Genomic DNA, 17903 nt, shown 5'->3' with positions numbered 1-17903 from the left:
TTTATTCTTATTTTCTCCATCCAGATGCCTTCCCTTAATGTCTATAAGTTTATGCCCTTACTCTCTTATGTCGTTTCTTAAATATGATGAATGAGAACTTCAATGCTATCCTACTTATAGCCTCTTCCTTAGTTCTCTGACATAACTTCTTTGCTTTATATTTTTTGTTACTTATGTAATCCAAACATACATTTTAATTTGCTTATTTTAAAATTTATCTAAGTTTTCCACTAGAATTTAAAGAGCAGAAAAGTATAAATTTCTATTTTATGTACAGATTAATCAATGGAGTCAAAAATTGTGCCTGGTACCACAAATTTACTTAGTTTTCCCAAAGTTCATTTTCTTCCTGAAGTTGTACTGAGAGACATATCTAAATTATTTTAATGATCTCCCTTTTCTCCACTTTTATGTATCTAATTGTAGTCAATTGCCTAAAAATAAGTCAGAGTTGTCTCCTTCAATCTTGGCTTCCTCTTGCTGTTCTCTATCTCTAACTTTTTGTTCTAGTTATTTCCTTCACTATACCAGTCAACATCTAAATTCATGCTGTTCATTGTATTTTCCACTTTTAAAAGGAAAATTTCAGAAGAACAGGAAATTTGCTTGCTTTATTGTTTGGCATATCCCTGAATATTAGCAAACTGATTGATGCACAACTGTCCCTCAAAAAAACTAAATGATGACAAAATCTCAGTTATGGTTATAGCTAAGTTACTGTGATTACTGCAGCATTTCTGAAGTAAAATGCATTTTCCATTTCAAATGATATATTTTAATAGAGGAAACCTTATTAAAGATGAAAATTACATTTCAGTCTAAGATAAATCGATTTGGAAGTATATCATAAATTAAAGGGACCAGAAAATGGTGCAATGGTTATGTCTCTGGACATCCACATGACTGACTACAGTTCAAGTCCTGGACCCAGAGGCTTGAAAGTCATGCTGGGTGTGTATGCATGTATGCCCAAAATCCAGAGAGGAGAATGGAAAAGGGATTGCGGTGTGGTCATTTTCCTAGGGGCTGATTTCTCACTCTGTGTGTGTCTGTTTCTCTCTTTATCTCTGGCAAGTGCATGCCCCCTATAGCAAAAATTTCTCTTTCAAAAAAAAAATTAGGAAGAACATTGATGCTTAATCATGATAGCTTTTTCTTGGATATTGAAATTATATTCAGGAATAAAATAGTACCATCAAAACTTTCACATCTTTGGCTTATAACTTTAGACAATATTTATATGAAAACTATAATTTGTATCTTAGCCAGGACTCGTGATTGTAATTTGTTAGAAAATGAGAGGATGAAAGTTACATATCAGTAAAGTAAGAGGAAATGAGAAAAGAGTATGCAAAGTGTGAATGGATTGTAATATATTTTCATTTGTTCAGTTTCCTTGGCCTTCCATCCGTAAAATGAATTAGATTTTGATCTCATATAAATCTCCATAAATTTGAAACATGCGAATTTAGTTACAAAGTTTTTAAAGTCAATATAGTTCAGTGTATTTCTCACAGACTATTTCTTGGATTAAGATAAATTCTTTGGAATAACATTGTTCTAATTTAAGTAGAAATGTAATAACTTACTCTATTACATCTCATGCAGTTATTTGGACTTTAAATTTATAATTTGTATTGCTCTCTTTACAAAGCCAAGTAAAGTAATATCAATAAGAGAAAAAAAGAAATAAAATGTCAAATTCTATCACTTTGACATTAGTAATAAATAAAGATTAATGAATATTTTATATCCCTAGATGTTGATACCCAAGATTTTAGTCTAATAAAACTATTGCACATTCAATATTTTAATATTTTAGTTATTTGTTCAGTTGCCTTTTCTGAACTTGAAGTCCCCTTATCTCATTCTGTAATAATTTGACAAGATATTGAAGTACTTTAAGGCTTACAAAAGATAAATTCATGTTTATTCCATTTGTAAATGTGAGGAAATTTGAAATGATAAAAGAAAATTTTGAAAAAGCCTCTATTATTATTATTATTATTATTTATTATTATTATTATTATTATGATTATTTAATTCAGGTATTTTTAATACCTCTGTCTCACTCTATGTAGGAAGAAATAAAGCAGATAATATAGCAGATTTTTTTTCAGTCAATACTTTAAAAACAAACCAAAGTGCTGTGCAAAAACAAACAAACATTCTGTCCCACTCATTCATCAGCTTCTCCTATATTAACTGAAAATATTACACTTATTTTCTCACAAGCAACTCATCTATTGCATACATTCATGCATATTCTGGAAAAGGCATTCAATAGCTTCTTTCAAACCATCCAGAATTGTGCTCTGTCCTCATTTGTAGGACCAGGTGCAGCGCCTCCAGTTACTCTCCCTGCAGAAGTCATGCAGTTGTATGAGTAGCCTCTGCAATTCAACCAAAATTAGCTCAGCCTCTGTCGTCTTTCCTAGGGTCACATCACAACCCAGGCAATCTCAGCAAGATAATAGTTCTGCTTTATTGCTTTAAATAAACTGACAATTTCTCCTTCCTGTATGGCATGAGAAAGTACTAAATATCTCTGAGCTCCCCAAGTAGGCTATTAACATAAGCAGTATTTATCCTCTGTGGGATATAGAATTGACTGTGAACAACACGGTCATCTAGTGTATGATTCATCAAAGATTATTTCATTTATGTCACTAATACCATAGTGTTTTCTGTGATCATCCTGTATTTCTGCACCTATTATTAAGTAGTCAGTTTATATTTGTCTCTTTGTATTTCCCTAAAATGAAAGCACTCAATCTGATTGTATAAAATGTGTAGTTTCACTTGTTTTTTTTTTTTTATTTCTGTCACATGCTTATATATTTAAAAAATATATAAATTAGGGTAAAGAAAAATGTGTCTGCACAGATTTTGCAAAGGGCTTAGAGCATTCTCTTTCTTTTCTTTTTTTATTAATTAATTAATTTATTTATATACATTCAATCACATTGTTTAGCTTACAAAGTGAACAATTCAAATTGTGAACATTTCTCCCCAGTCTAGTTGATCAAAATATCTTCAACAGATAACACCACACCTCCCCATCCTGTCAATGCTCTGCCTCTGTATCCCTCCTCCAAATGTCCTTCCCTAGGGCCCACTCCTCTACATTCTCTTTCTACATGTTTTAATTTCAAAAGGAAAAAATCCTTGGTTATAAACTTGAACACACAGTCTTGTGTTCTCCCTGGAGAGATGTGTTTACACTCTAAAGGGTGAAAGGCTAGAATTCTTCTTTTTCTCTCAGGAGGGTGGATATTTCCACTTCCATATAAGTGAAAACATTTTTGTCTAAGTCTCTCTCCTAGAATTGATCATTTTGTGCATGCAGGTTTATGGCATCTGGCTCTCATCCTGTCACCTGTAGGGCGCTGTCATAGGAGGCCAATCTTGTAGTTACACTGGCTAGTGTCTTGGCTCTGATTTCTGAAGGAGGAGTCGTGTGTGTGTATGTGTGTGGGTTCATTTATGGAATTCAGTAAATATTACTTTTCAACTCCAACACACCAAAAGAAAACTCACTATTCCCATATTAATAAAAATACATTATTTTGCCCATTCATACATACGTTTCTCTGCTTTTCATTCTGAAATTTCTGGATGTTAAACACACACACACACACACACAGAGGCACACAGTCTTGTATATTATCAGATATTAGGGGCCAACAGGTGGTGTGGTGGTTAATGAGCTGGACTCACACATGACCGACAGTGATTTGAATCCTAGACCTGGTAGCTTGCTTCCTCACTTTCCCTTTCTCTCTCTCCGACTCTCTTTTATAAAATATAAAAAATAATAATAATAACAATAAATAAAATTAAATAAATTATTTAAAAAGAAATTATATACAATTATAAATTTTAAAATACGATTTAATAGATATAAAATCAAATTCTGAAGTGTATTAAAATTTATTTTAAATAAAATGAATCACAGCTTTAAATGATATGAAATAAACTTTCAGACTCTTCAGAATTTCTGATTTTAACAGGATTAAACTCATCATTCGACATCTGTATTGAGGAAAACCAGTCCCCACACTGAAATTGTCAGAAAGTTAGGATCTAAGGAACTTTTTCTTCCAAGGCAATGTCTGTGAAAGTTGTTTCTCTTGGAACTTGAAGTAGAAGAAAAAGAACTAAGATGTGCATTTTTGATTTTGAAGCCATGATATCATTTATTATGCTATCTTTTTAGCTTCAGTTTCCGCATCTCTTGAGAAAAGTATATACCAGGAAATGTATTTCTTGAACTAGTGCTTAAAAACATTATTAAAATTGTGACATTATGATAAAAACATTGTGTGTTTTTTGTTGTGCTATATCAAGGAGGTGTTTTTGTTGTTGTTGTTGTTGTTTTGTTTGTTTGTTTTAAGATAAGTCTACCTTTTCTTTTTTTATCTTCTTCCTACCTTTTTTTTTTTTTTTTTTAATTTACCATAGGGCTCATCCACTTACCAGAGAAAGTCAAAGATATAGAGGGAGAGGGAGAAAGCAGTCCTCAATGGGCCATAGTTATATTGCAATCGTCTTTATTTCTCCATCCTATTAGTATTTGGAGCACTCAGGGACATATTCTCAGTGTGTTTTCAAAGCCAATGAAACTAAAATTTGAACTATGCAGTTGGTCAAATGGGATTTGTCTTCCTTAACTACTAGGCCATAGGGTTGCTCCTCTTTCTGTACCATTTTGTTTTTCACTATAGGGTGTGTGGACTTGTCAGAGATACACACACACACACACACACACACACACACACAAAGACGATAAGTAAGGTATTACTCCACATGGAGGATAGCCATGACACTACACCTTCTTCATTCTTTTCTTGGGATTTTGGGTATGCACACACACTCACCTGGCAGGATTTTCAGGCCACTAGGTCCAGGACTTGAACCATGTAGTGAGCAATGTAATATCCAGCTGCCTTAACCTCTATGCCACCTGCTGACCCTTTCTGTATCTTTTAAATATTCTACCTTTAAAATACTTTCAAGACAGAATAATAAAAAGTTTTCTGTTGAAATGATATACATTGCAATACTCTTGAGTCGTCTGTTACCACATATACATACTTTGAAAAATCACATTGTATGTTATAAAGATGTACAATGATGGAATGTAAAATTTTAAAACTGTAAAAGAAAAAAAAATACTTTCAAGAGTAAATAAGTAACTTGGGAAATGTATGCTTAAAGAATTACAATATTCTATAATACAAAGAATTCCTCAAAGTTCAATACTTTTTTTTTCCTACTTCTACTTACTTGACCATTAAATATGATTTTACTTAACAACTTCACATGGTTCGCATTATATAGTTATGTAGGGAACAATAGCAAAACTGACCAGAATTCTCCATGAGCTTTCTATGTTTCTTTCTTTCTTTCTTTTTTATTTTTTGGAGAGGTTTTTCGCTATAGGGCGTGTGCACTCACCAGACAGACAGAGAGAGACATAGAGACAGAGAGTGAGAAATGACCCCCCCAGGGGGGATGGTCACACCGCAATCCCTTCTCCTCCATTCTCCTCTCGGGATCTTGGGTACGCATGCACACGCGCCCGGCGTGAGTTTTAAGTCGGGTCCGGGACGTGAACTGCGGTCGACTACACGGGAGTCCAGCAACATAGCCGTTATGGTAACTGCTGGTTCCCATCTATGAGCTTTCTTCTTACTTCTCAAGGATTAATGAATGTTTCTAGTTTTCAATTTTCTAGTAACAAAAATACCCCCTCTCTTTTCTAGAGCTATGTCTATCTTTATACTTTGTTTCTGTTTTTTATGGGTGCATCTACTCTATTTGAATGCTTGACTCTTTCTTTACTATTAACTTGACAGAGGAGACATGAGTGCTGGCTCTGTGACCAGGATAGGAAGGCCATAAGGAAGGCTCTGTGGTGGTCAAGGAACATCAGCAGTGCCAGCAGTTTTTTCCAGCTGCATTGCATACCATGGTTTTGTACTTTTATTATTATTTTTTTAAGTTATGATTTTACTCTAAAGAACGCTGCCTTGGACCATTCACAATTCTGCTGTAATTTCAGGAGTTTCATATGAAAAGGAAAGAAAAAAATGTAATTTTGTATCACTTTTATTTCTGTTGTCTGTGCCTCATTATTTGGCACAAGGAAAAGTGCACTAGTGCCAAGCTGTTAAATTTTAGACGTTGCCAGTTCTGTTGGACCAGTGCTGGACGTCTTTAGACTGAGGCTATGACAGCTCTTGACTACTTTTCTCCATCTCTTCTTTTCCATGCCTAGCTCCCTAAAGACTGTTCAATCAAGACTCAATAAAAATTGTTGAACTGTTCAGATTTTTATTGAGGGCCTTGATGCTACAGCCCCACAGGAGTCCACTGAAGAGAGGATTATCCTCATTATCATAAAGAGACAAAGAATGCCAAGGACAAGGGAAGGCATAAAACCAAAGCAGCACATCCTGCAATTGACCAACTCAGCCACATTAAGAAAAGAGAAAGGCAAGCAAGACACTAACATCAGAAGAGCTAAACATTTTAACTCTGTTAGACACAGCTTTAATTAAACCTTGTATTCACCAGTTTTGTTTACATAGATACAAATGGTGCCTATTAAGTGGAATGGCTTTCTCCCATAAAGAGTGCAGTGGTACCTCAATACAGAATTCTTTTAAGTATTATTTTATGCAAACACGCTCCTCTATTAAGACAGGTCGTATTTTAATATTTGTTTCATTATGGAAAAATCCATCTACAACTTATTAGCAATAGTCTCCAAAACTTTTTTTTGTCTATACACAAAAGGTGATTTATTTATTTAGTTTGGAGAGGTTTTTGCTATATGGAAAGACAGACAGAGATGAAGAGAGAGAATGTGAGAAATCATCCCCCAAGGGTGATGCCATAATCCCTTCTTTATTATCCTCTCGGGATTTTAGGAATGCATGCACACACTCCTGGAGTGGGTTTCAAGCTGCCAGGTATGGGACTCGAACTGAGTTTAGCCATGTGGGAATCCAGTGATGTAACCACTACACCACCTGCTGGCTTTGAGTATTTATTTTAATATATTTTGTAGGAAATACTAAATAGAAATACAAGTAATAATACTTTTATAGTATACATTACCTGGAATAGCTCTATATGTGTAATAAAGCCACAGTGTAATTTAGAGAACTAAATTAGGCTGTTCAAAACTGTTTATAATCATTTCAACTTTTCATTAATTCATTTACTCAATTTGATCAGGCATTCTATTTGAGACTAGGAATGCAGACACAAAAATATAACCCAGACACTGAACCTGAGGATTATATTTAAGTCAACTGAATGGACTACAAAGTGATTGTATAGACACATTTAGGAAAATAAATGTGTTATATTTGTGTCAATAGAAACATAAAGCAATGAAACAAAGTGATCCTTTAATAAATCAAGACAAATATGCTGAGTAATTATACCAGTAAATAATAGACTCTCAGTTCTATGAAATACTTTATACCCTTTTGGTCTGTGCTAGGTTCCACTGAAAATGAAGAACTACAAAGCACTTCACAGAATGAATGTATTTGTGTTTTATACATTTTACATCGAACTTGACTTGTAAGTTCCTCTTGCCTAAAATGAGAAAACATCAACAATCTGGAACAGTGTTTTAAATAAAATAATTATATGTAATTTTTGTTTACTTTCAATCCCCTTTAACAAAAAGCAATACTATCGATTCACCAAAAATAAGAGCTTTATTGCTCATTTTAAAACACCCCTCATTCAGTTATTCTCACAATAAGATCCTACAACAGGAATTAATTGAATGATCATTATCACCAACATCTGCAGCCTGATGTTTCTCAACTCTGATTGTGCCTGTGTTTCGCTCCTTGGGTGCTTGAAAAGATGACAACGCTCGTGCATCACCCAGGCCAATTATATTACACTCTCGGTGCAATGTGAGTATGTGAATATTTATAAACCTGACCGTGTGAATCTAATGTGGAGTCAAGTTCGAAGCATACAATTCTAACTTTAAAAATAAATGTAGAGCTGATGAGCATCCTCAATAATTTAATTTTCTTAGACACTATTTCATTGACTTGTAGCCACAAATAATTTGAGACACTGTGGAAAAGATATTTAGGTATTATAGGCGGCTACTTGTGAGTCACAAAAAATGAGATGCAAGTCACATGTTAATAAAAATAATTCATAAGAATATTCATTAATTAGAAGAACTCATAATAGAAATATGATACATATAGAAATACTAATTAACATTTTTTAGGTGTGGACAATCTTTGAAGACTTATTTTTGTGCTAATATGATGGTATTACGTTGAATTTTATTTTCATTTTTGTATTGCCAGAAGGTGCATCCATTTGCCAGAGGTGGTGGAGAGAGAAAAAGTATCCTACCGAGTTCGGTGTGGTCATACCTCAAGCTCTTTTCTCCTCTATTTTTGATTTTGAGCATGTGCTCATACATGGCTGCATGCTGTTTAAGCCCCCTGACAGGATTTGAACTGTAGTCAGTCATGTGAGATGCGTTGCCATTGCACAGAGCTTAACCACTGCACACATGACCAGATCATGATGGTATTATTTAAACTTTGTATGTCACTGTAGAAACTAGGACCTAAGAGTGTGTAAGTATAGGAGGATATAGGGGAAATAAAAACACAGAAATATACATGAATAGACAAAATCATTTCTCTCAATCAATATGTGAGCAGTGAGTTCTCATTATAATAGGTTGAGACTGAGATGTAATATTTATTGAATTCCTAGAATATTATATAGTAAATTACTACCTATACATAAATATATGTGATACACAGTAACTCATTCAGTCATCAAACAGTTCTGTGAGCAGGTGATACCTTCGTGATACCTTCTTTATGGGTACATGAGTCAAATATTATTTAAGGAAATTGTTTAAAGATCACAAAGTTCTCAAATGATAGAGCCAGAACTTGTAGTCAAAACAACAGAGAGTCTTTTTTCTGCATTGCATTTAATTTTGATTTTAAAGCACTTTCAGGATTATAGTAAAACAAAACAAAAAAAATAAGCTTTTTTATTTTTTCTACACTATTTAGGAGTAGGTGGCTTATAGGATGTCTCATTTCACTGCAATTTTTAGTGACTATTTCTTGCCAGGAAAATAATAATATTTATTTATGTTAATCAAAATATTAACATGAAAATCAGAAAATTGACATTGATATGTTATAATAATCTAGTTCATAGTCACTGTTTATGATTCTCCAATTATTTTAGTAACATCCTTCATAGGAAAAAGGCTCATCCAGGATAATGTGTTATGTGCAGCTATTAGTCTCTCTCGTTTCCTTCATTCTGGAATAATTCCATCCTTGCATTGACATTAATAACCCTGAAACTTTTGAAATTGCTAGCAGTTATTTTGAGGAACAGGCCCCAATTTGGGTTTGTTTGTTGTTTTCTCAGGCTTCATTTCTGATAATGCAATTTTGGTTAAGCATCATAGGAGTAATGATGCATTCTCTTCATTTTATCCATTGGATGGGACACTAATTCCCCCATTACATAGAACAGTTGACAAAGAGGTGTCCAATGACTCCATGTAATACAGAGTTAATATATTTCCTTTTGTGATTAGTAAGTATTTTGTGAGGAACATACTTATACTATATAAATGTTTAATTTTATCAACTTTTATCCAAGCGTTTCAGCACGCTTTGATTTTCTTTTTCTTGCCTGTATTATTAATGGAATGATTTTGCTTTTTGTGATACCCTGTAGTAAGAAAGACTGAATCAGTGAGTTTGGGGCTGGAAAACATTTTCATATTTGACTCTCAGAGTTCAATAGTGCTTTGATTCTTTCTTGATGCATTTAATCTCTACTAATGCTTTATTTAGAAGTCTGAAAATATAAGTTTGGGGGCTGGCTCCATGGTCTGCTGGTTAAGACAGGCAGATCCCACATGACTTCACAGTTTGAACTCTGGGCGCTGCAGCTTGAGAAACATGCTGGGTACAAGAATGTGGGTGCTCCAAATCCCAAAAGGAGGGAGAAATGTAGGAGAAAAAATTGTGGGGTGACCATTTCCTATAGGGAGGGTGCTTTCCCTTCTTTTCTCTGTCTCTCTGTCTCTCTCTGATGAACACATGCACTCTCTAGCATAAATATATAAATAAATAAAATGTAAGTTTCTAGGGCATGTTTGCTCAGATCACTGCTAGAGTTGTATTTTTACCTATAAAATTTCATCATCTTGAAATTCACCTGTGATCTATTTAAATTTTTCTTTTTTTTTAAGACAGATTTTTGCTATAGGGTCCATGCACTTGCTGGAGAGACAGAATGACAGAAAGCAAGAAATCACACTTCCCAGGGGGAAATGGCCACACATCCCTTCTCCTTCAGTCTCCTCTCAGGATTTTGGGCATGCACGCACAGGCACCCAGCGCCAGGTCCAGGACTGGAATCGCGGTCAACCACGTGGAAGTTCAGCGATGTAATCAATAAGCTACCTGCTGGTCCCCTATTTAACATCTTATAATGATCCATATGTTCTTTTTTTCTCTAATCTGTTCAAATTTCTGATATGCGTTGAGGAACAATTCTCTCCGAGTATTTTCACCTATTGATAAGCTCTGGAACTACTGAGTAAAGAATATACAGAAAATAAAGAACTTGATCTTTATTATTACTTTTGTTGTAATAATCAGGTCATGGGGAAAGTCATGTTTTTCCATACAAAAGTGACTCATGGCTTTCCTGACAATGCGATATTAATAATAGAGACTTAAGAGAATAGTTCTCAGTGTTTCTTTGCTTCAGGTTTCCTAGGATGGATTCATTCTAGTCTGATCCTTTGAATACAGTCTCTTTTCATCAATTATAGTTCTTTTGTAGGAGTCACTCTTTCTGAGCTAGTAAGTATTAGCGTATCAAAATAAATATTTGCTTTAAAAATAGTAAATTCCAAAAATAATAAAGAGGATAATATTTCAACTATAACACAGAAGAATAATGAAAATTACTGAGTGCTGAATCAGGAAAATACTTTAAAGAACTCGAAAACTCCTCTGGACAATAATAAAAGTGAACTAAGATTTCAAAAAAAGTTTTTGAGAGTTTTTTTTCGCTATAAGGTGCATGCACTCACCAGACAGACAGAGAGAGACATAGAGACAGAAAGCGAGAAATCACCCCCCAGGGGGGATGGTCATTCTTCTCCTCCATTCTCCACTCGGGATCTTGGGCATGCACGCACACATGCCCGGCGTGAGTTAGAAGCCACCGGGTCCGGGACGTGAACCGCGGTCCACTACGTGGGAGTCCAGTGACATAGCCATTACGCTAACTGCTGGTTCCCCAGATTTCAAATATATTTAGGAGAGATAAGCTAAATAAAATCAAGTGAGGGTCTATCTCATGGGGCGTAGTTCAAAAAAAGGAAAGAGCACATTCAAAGTATTTTTTAGTGTTTCCTGCATAAAAGAAACCACAAAACTACAGGTGTCATACCTCTTTTAGTTCTTCTCATGCCAGTCTTAAGAAAGAAGGGTGAAGAAAACAGAGATCTTTGCAATTTTTTCCCCAGTGTGATCATTGTTCCCTAACATGCACCTGACCTGTCAGTTACTGGATATTGATTTTTTTAAAAACCGCTAACAAATACATTTATAACCAGAACCTCAGAATACTAAAGTTGTACTCATTTAAAACATCAATCAGCTATCTTTGGTCTCTAAAAAAGTCTAAGGGCATTTAAAACATCAATCAGCTATCTTTGGTCTTTAAAAAAGTCTAAAGGCAGGGACCAGCAGAGGTCATAATGGTTAGATTGCTGGACTCTCACGTATTCAATCACTGATTGAGTCCCAGACCCAGTGACTGAAAAACTCACTCTGGGTGTGTGTGCATGCATGCCTATAATCCCGAATGGAGAATGAAGAAGGGATTGTGGCATGGCCATCCTTCCTAGGGCGGTGATTTCTCAATTCTGTCTTTTTGTCTCTCTGGTGAGCACCCACACCTTATAGCAAAATCTCTCTGTAAAAAAAAAAAAAAAAAAAAAGGAAAAAGAAAAGGAAAAAAGAAAAAGAAAGAAAAAAAAGTATAAAATCTTACACTGCAAAATCCTAAACGTCATTACATCATCTCACAATGAGGAAGAGCAGCCTTGCAGTGCAGAATGAGGAGAGGAGTACCACTTCTCAGTGCAGAGCAGCACACTATGGTTTTAAAGAACATGAACATCACATCACTGGATTCTGCACATCAGGATCAAAGTCACTATTGCCATAAGGGAGATGGATTGAGAGGATTTCAGCTCATCCACTGGCAGAGTTGGGCACATGACTACCAGGTGGTCCTGGGGAATGTCTGCAACAGCGGGTGTAATGTTGATGACAGCTTTACTCTTAATACCCTGAAAGTTGACATGTTGCTCTTTCTTTCTTTCTTCTCCCAGGACATTTGAATAAAAGATCTTTGGAAGTAGTTTTAAATCACTTTTGGGTGGCCCTCAGACCTTTTCTTTGTTGGTAGAATAATCTTCTATTCCAAATCAAATCTTCTTAAGACCTCCCCCACTTCAAAACGAATTTGGTCATATCTCTGTTTTCAGTGTACTTGAAATTCTATACAATTTGTACTTTGAAATATATAAAACATTGAGAGTTTTCTTCTCCCATCTGTGGTAGGTACTCTTCACCCCAATCACCCATATCATCATCTGTAAGTACTACTGTATGGCATGCTCATTCTTTGCTCAGTATTGGCTACTATGAGATAAAATTCAAATTGCTACAGCACCATCATTTGAAAATTCATGCATTAGGAAACCAAAATCTCTACATTTAATATTATTACATTCAAAAGGGATACAAAGATAATCACATGTTTCTCTCAGCTCAGGAATAGGTATTCCATCAAGACAACAGATTAGTTCTGTTTTATAGTAACACAGCCTAGCTTGAAACACAGTGGAATCAGTTTCCTCATACTCACGTTCTTTGAGAAACCTAAAGTTATGCTCCTGGCCTGATCCATACATCCTTCCCAACATTGTATTTGGTTGTGCAGTACACATGGATGGGTCTACAACAAATCTAGTGTTACCTACTATTAGAGTCACTCGTTTTGACTTCTTTCTTTTACATTTTCATATATAAATGCTGTGTTCCCAGATGTCTTACAAGCTACTATCAGAACTTGACTGACCACTATTTCTGCTGCCATTTCCAGCACTGCTAATAGGAATATTTGGGGATGCGTTTTGAGGACAAGGACTACTTGGATGAGAGAAACTGTGATCTTTTTCTCATTCAACATGGTGCTGTGATGTAGGAGACGTAACAATTCTAATACAAAGAGTGGGTTGAGACTGTTTTTTATTTCTCATTTTTATTTTTATTTTTTTTTCCCATAGGACATGTGACTCGCCAGAGAGGATAGAAAGACAGAAAGCAAGGAACTATCTCCGACATGTTGCTCTTTCTTTCTTTCTTCTCCCAGGACATTTGAATAAAAGATCTTTGGAAGTAGTTTTAAATCACTTTTGGGTGGCCCTCAGACCTTTTCTTTGTTGGTAGAATAATCTTCTATTCCAAATCAAATCTTCTTAAGACCTCCCCCACTTCAAAACGAATTTGGTCATATCTCTGTTTTCAGTGTACTTGAAATTCTATACAATTTGTACTTTGAAATATATAAAACATTGAGAGTTTTCTTCTCCCATCTGTGGTAGGTACTCTTCACCCCAATCACCCATATCATCATCTGTAAGTACTACTGTATGGCATGCTCATTCTCTGCTCAGTATTGGCTACTATGAGATAAAATTCAAATTGCTACAGCACCATCATTTGAAAATTCATGCATTAGGAAACCAAAATCTCTACATTTAATATTATTACATTCAAAAGGGATACAAAGATAATCACATGTTTCTCTCAGCTCAGGAATAGGTATTCCATCAAGACAACAGATTAGTTCTGTTTTATAGTAACACAGCCTAGCTTGAAACACAGTGGAATCAGTTTCCTCATACTCACGTTCTTTGAGAAACCTAAAGTTATGCTCCTGGCCTGATCCATACATCCTTCCCAACATTGTATTTGGTTGTGCAGTACACATGGATGGGTCTACAACAAATCTAGTGTTACCTACTATTAGAGTCACTCGTTTTGACTTCTTTCTTTTACATTTTCATATATAAATGCTGTGTTCCCAGATGTCTTACAAGCTACTATCAGAACTTGACTGACCACTATTTCTGCTGCCATTTCCAGCACTGCTAATAGGAATATTTGGGGATGCGTTTTGAGGACAAGGACTACTTGGATGAGAGAAACTGTGATCTTTTTCTCATTCAACATGGTGCTGTGATGTAGGAGACATAACAATTCTAATACAGAGTGGGTTGAGACTGTTTTTTATTTCTCATTTTTATTTTTATTTGTTTTTTTTTCCCATAGGACATGTGACTCGCCAGAGAGGATAGAAAGACAGAAAGCAAGGAACTATCTCCTATGCATGAGTTTCAAGCCACCCCAGGGCCAAGACTCAAACTGTAGTTGGTCATGTAGGAGTCCATCATCATAACCACTATGCCAACTGCTGGCCCAAAGACTCTGCTCTTTCATGAGATGAATCTCTTGATCTGCCACTGGACCTTCATCTACTTCTTGTTTCTTATGTCCTCACCAGCACCATGAAGACTCTTGGTGTTATCCACTCCTCCTTTAGCAGCACGTGAGGGAGTACTTCCTGTTTATAAAGTTTACGAGGTCTACTATGCAATCCTCATTCTCTGGATCACTGTGGTGAGCATCATAGGGATGAGGCCATTCTGTCATCCCACTCAAGCTTCTTCACAGTACTGCTCTGAAAGCACTCATGTAACACCCATAACCTGCAGACTACTTTTGAATGTCCACTTAGGATCTAGGCATATGGCAAGGCTTGCAGCATCTTCATTTCCACCTTGACAGGATCTCTCCAGAGGTGGCTGTAGCAGACGCCCAACCGGGGGCCGTGTGCCAGCCGCCAATCAGGTGGCTGTTGCTACCAGATCCACTGGGGCAGATTTCAGGGGACTCCTCAGCTTTTTTTGGAAAGCATGCAACCTTAAGAGGTGAGACTAGCTCGATGTTAATTTTTGAAAAGTATCTTTATACTTATTAGGTCAGAAACTAGTCATCTCTTGAAAATATGTGATGTAAGCATAAGCTGACTGTGCTCACTTATACAATTGTGAAGATACTATTTGAAACATAAAATGCAAGGGATGGATAGAAAAGACAAAGAGACATTGTTGGAGTTTACCAGTGATGTGTGTGTATGTGTATGGGGGAGTAGTGTATCTTTGGGTGGGAGGAGAGGTTTTGGCTATAGAGCGCATGTGCTCACCAAAAAGACAGCTAGAGAAAGCAAGAAATCACACCCCCAGAGGGGGGTGGCCATGCTGCAATCCCTTCTCCTCCATGCTCCTCTTGGGATCTTGGGCACACACGCACATTCGCCTGGCGTGAGTTTAAGCCACCAGGTCTGGGACTCGAATTGTAGTTGACTACATGGGAGTCCAGTGACATAGCCATTATGGTCCCAGGGGTAGTTATTTTTATCAGACCAGGAAAATTAGAAGGGATAAAACATTTAACATGGCTGAAAGCATTGATAAGCATTTTAATTAAACAGAAGAAAGAAAAAAATAGATTTCATGTTTACATAATTAAGGTCATAAAACAATAGCATACATGGCATATTCACACATACACATAAGTTTATTAAATCTGAAGTCTAGAGTGGGCAGAATGAGATGTGCTTGGAGTTTAACCCAGAAACTAAGTAAGGAAACATTTTTCTAGTCATCTTTGAAAATGGGACTTTTATACATGTCATCATCAACAGGTAATAAGCCATATCTGCTTCTCACTCAACTGGATTGGTCTGAGAAGTATTTCATGATGGGCAAAGTCTTTTTACAAGCAAAATGAGAAATAGCGATTGACTGTTTAAAAAAATAATTAGAATAATAACAATAATGATTGGGGAAAACATAGAAAAGATATTGAATGTTGAAGCGGGGAGATTAATGTCTCTGTACTGACTGACATGCATGGCATTCCCTTTTGAAAAAGCAATGTAATACACTGTAAAGTTATATGCAATCCAATGCAATATAAAGAAGATTATGATGATAATAAAAAATAAAAAAGATAAAAAAAAGAAAATGGGACTTTTATAAATTTTTAATAATCAATAAACAAACAAAAGCTTTCAGAATATTCTGTAAGTGAGGATGAGACAGTGAAGTCACTGTATCAATGCAAAGGTCTTGAAGTCTATTGCAAAGCCATGGTTAATTCAAATCAGAAATCACAGTGCTTTATTTTAAAAATATATTTATTATTTACATTTAATTACTATACATCTTTACAGTGGACAACAACATGTTTTGTTTTGTTTTGTTTTTCCCAGCATAAATACAGTGGATGTAAGTTAAGACAAATATATTACCATATACATTACCATAGCAAATAACTTATTTTTGTGTCAACTAAATCTATTGTTTTTTTTCTCCCTGCTCCCCACCCTGCTTCCCCCTATTACCCATCCTTTATTACTGTCCCTTTACTATTTCTAGTCTTAAATTGAGTATTCATGGTGAATTTGTTGAGTGGAATAAAAGGATTCTGGAGATACTTTGGAAGTGGAGTTTACAGGGAATGATGACTGGGATGTGGCTGTGGTGGAGAAGTGAGGGACAAAAATGAGAGAAGACATACAGAAATGGCCATTTCCTACCTCGGTGGTTGAGTGAATGATGGTGCCATTGACTAGTAGAAGGAATGAAAGAGAAAGGTACATTTGTAGTAGCTGGAGGAGAATTCCGTTTCGAACAAACATTGTTCTAAATAGTTGTGGGATTTTTTCAGTAAAAACTTCAACAGGCATTTAAACCTACAGGGCTGGAGCTCAAGGGAGAGATTTGAGCTAGAGATTCAGATTGGAATGTCAGGTAAAAGACAGGGACAATGAAATCTCTCACGGAGACAAAGTTGGGGGAGAGAGACATAACAGGAGTGTCAGAGGAAAAGATGTCACAAAGACACCAGAAAGGGAGCAGCAAGTGAGATGGAAGAGCCCTAGGAGGGAGACGTGTCACCTTATTGAGTGCAAGGCACTTAGCTAAACACTTCAAAGTTACCTCTGATGTGTGAAACCTCAAAGCAAAACAATGTGGTTTGTGCCACAGGGGAGCAATTCTGTGTAGATACAGTTTTTAGTGTAAACAGCTGTAGAAGGCTAAAAATATAAAGCAAAAGTATACTTAGGCTTCTCACTCAAGATAAATAGCATGGATGTGAGAGACAGAGCAAAGTAGTTTCAGGATATCTGAAAAGAGTAAACCAAATACAAAAAGTAAATGTTTGATATCACTCAATATCATTGAGTAATAGGTTTCCACTTCAACGGTATATTCTGAGCAGAAAATGTTTCTAAATACAGTGACATACCTCTATATATACTAATACTGGAATTTCCTGCTCAGGCCTTGGCTCTCTAATTAGGAGGCAGAACTAAAATAGGATAGACAGTTTTAAGTTTCTGCCAGAAATCCTGGCAGAATAACTCTCTAATTCTTCAGAAGGGCAAGGAAAATGAGTCATTTTCATGTACAGTTCCTCCAACATTTTCCTTTCTAGGTCTTACATCTAATTTTAGTGTTTGTAGATTGTGTTGCATGACACACTGACAACTGCTATGTATTTCTAATATAGCATGACTGCCACATAGTCAATCTTTCTGCTTTTTTTCAGACACACGTATAGGAAGAATCCCTTCTTTTTAAGATGGTGCACTACAAAATCAAGAGTCTGCATTTTGTTTCATAAGCAATGGCC

The 17903-nt window shown here is 35.8% G+C and overlaps 2 pseudogenes; both read right to left on the bottom strand.

Annotated features, from left to right (window-relative positions):
- Positions 1-12248: 12248 nt before the first annotated feature.
- LOC102498826 (BTB/POZ domain-containing protein 10 pseudogene) lies at positions 12249-13396 on the bottom strand (annotated as a pseudogene).
- A 251-nt stretch (positions 13397-13647) lies between these two features.
- Positions 13648-14852, bottom strand: LOC102498403 (BTB/POZ domain-containing protein 10 pseudogene; annotated as a pseudogene).
- Between the last annotated feature and the right edge of the window lie 3051 nt (positions 14853-17903).

Source organism: Tupaia chinensis, unplaced genomic scaffold (genome assembly GCF_000334495.1).
Source record: "Tupaia chinensis unplaced genomic scaffold, TupChi_1.0 Scaffold000595_1, whole genome shotgun sequence".
Classification (NCBI taxonomy): domain Eukaryota; kingdom Metazoa; phylum Chordata; class Mammalia; order Scandentia; family Tupaiidae; genus Tupaia; species Tupaia belangeri.
The sequence above is the reverse complement of the archived record's forward strand: the minus strand, read 5'-3'. Positions and strand labels throughout refer to the sequence as shown.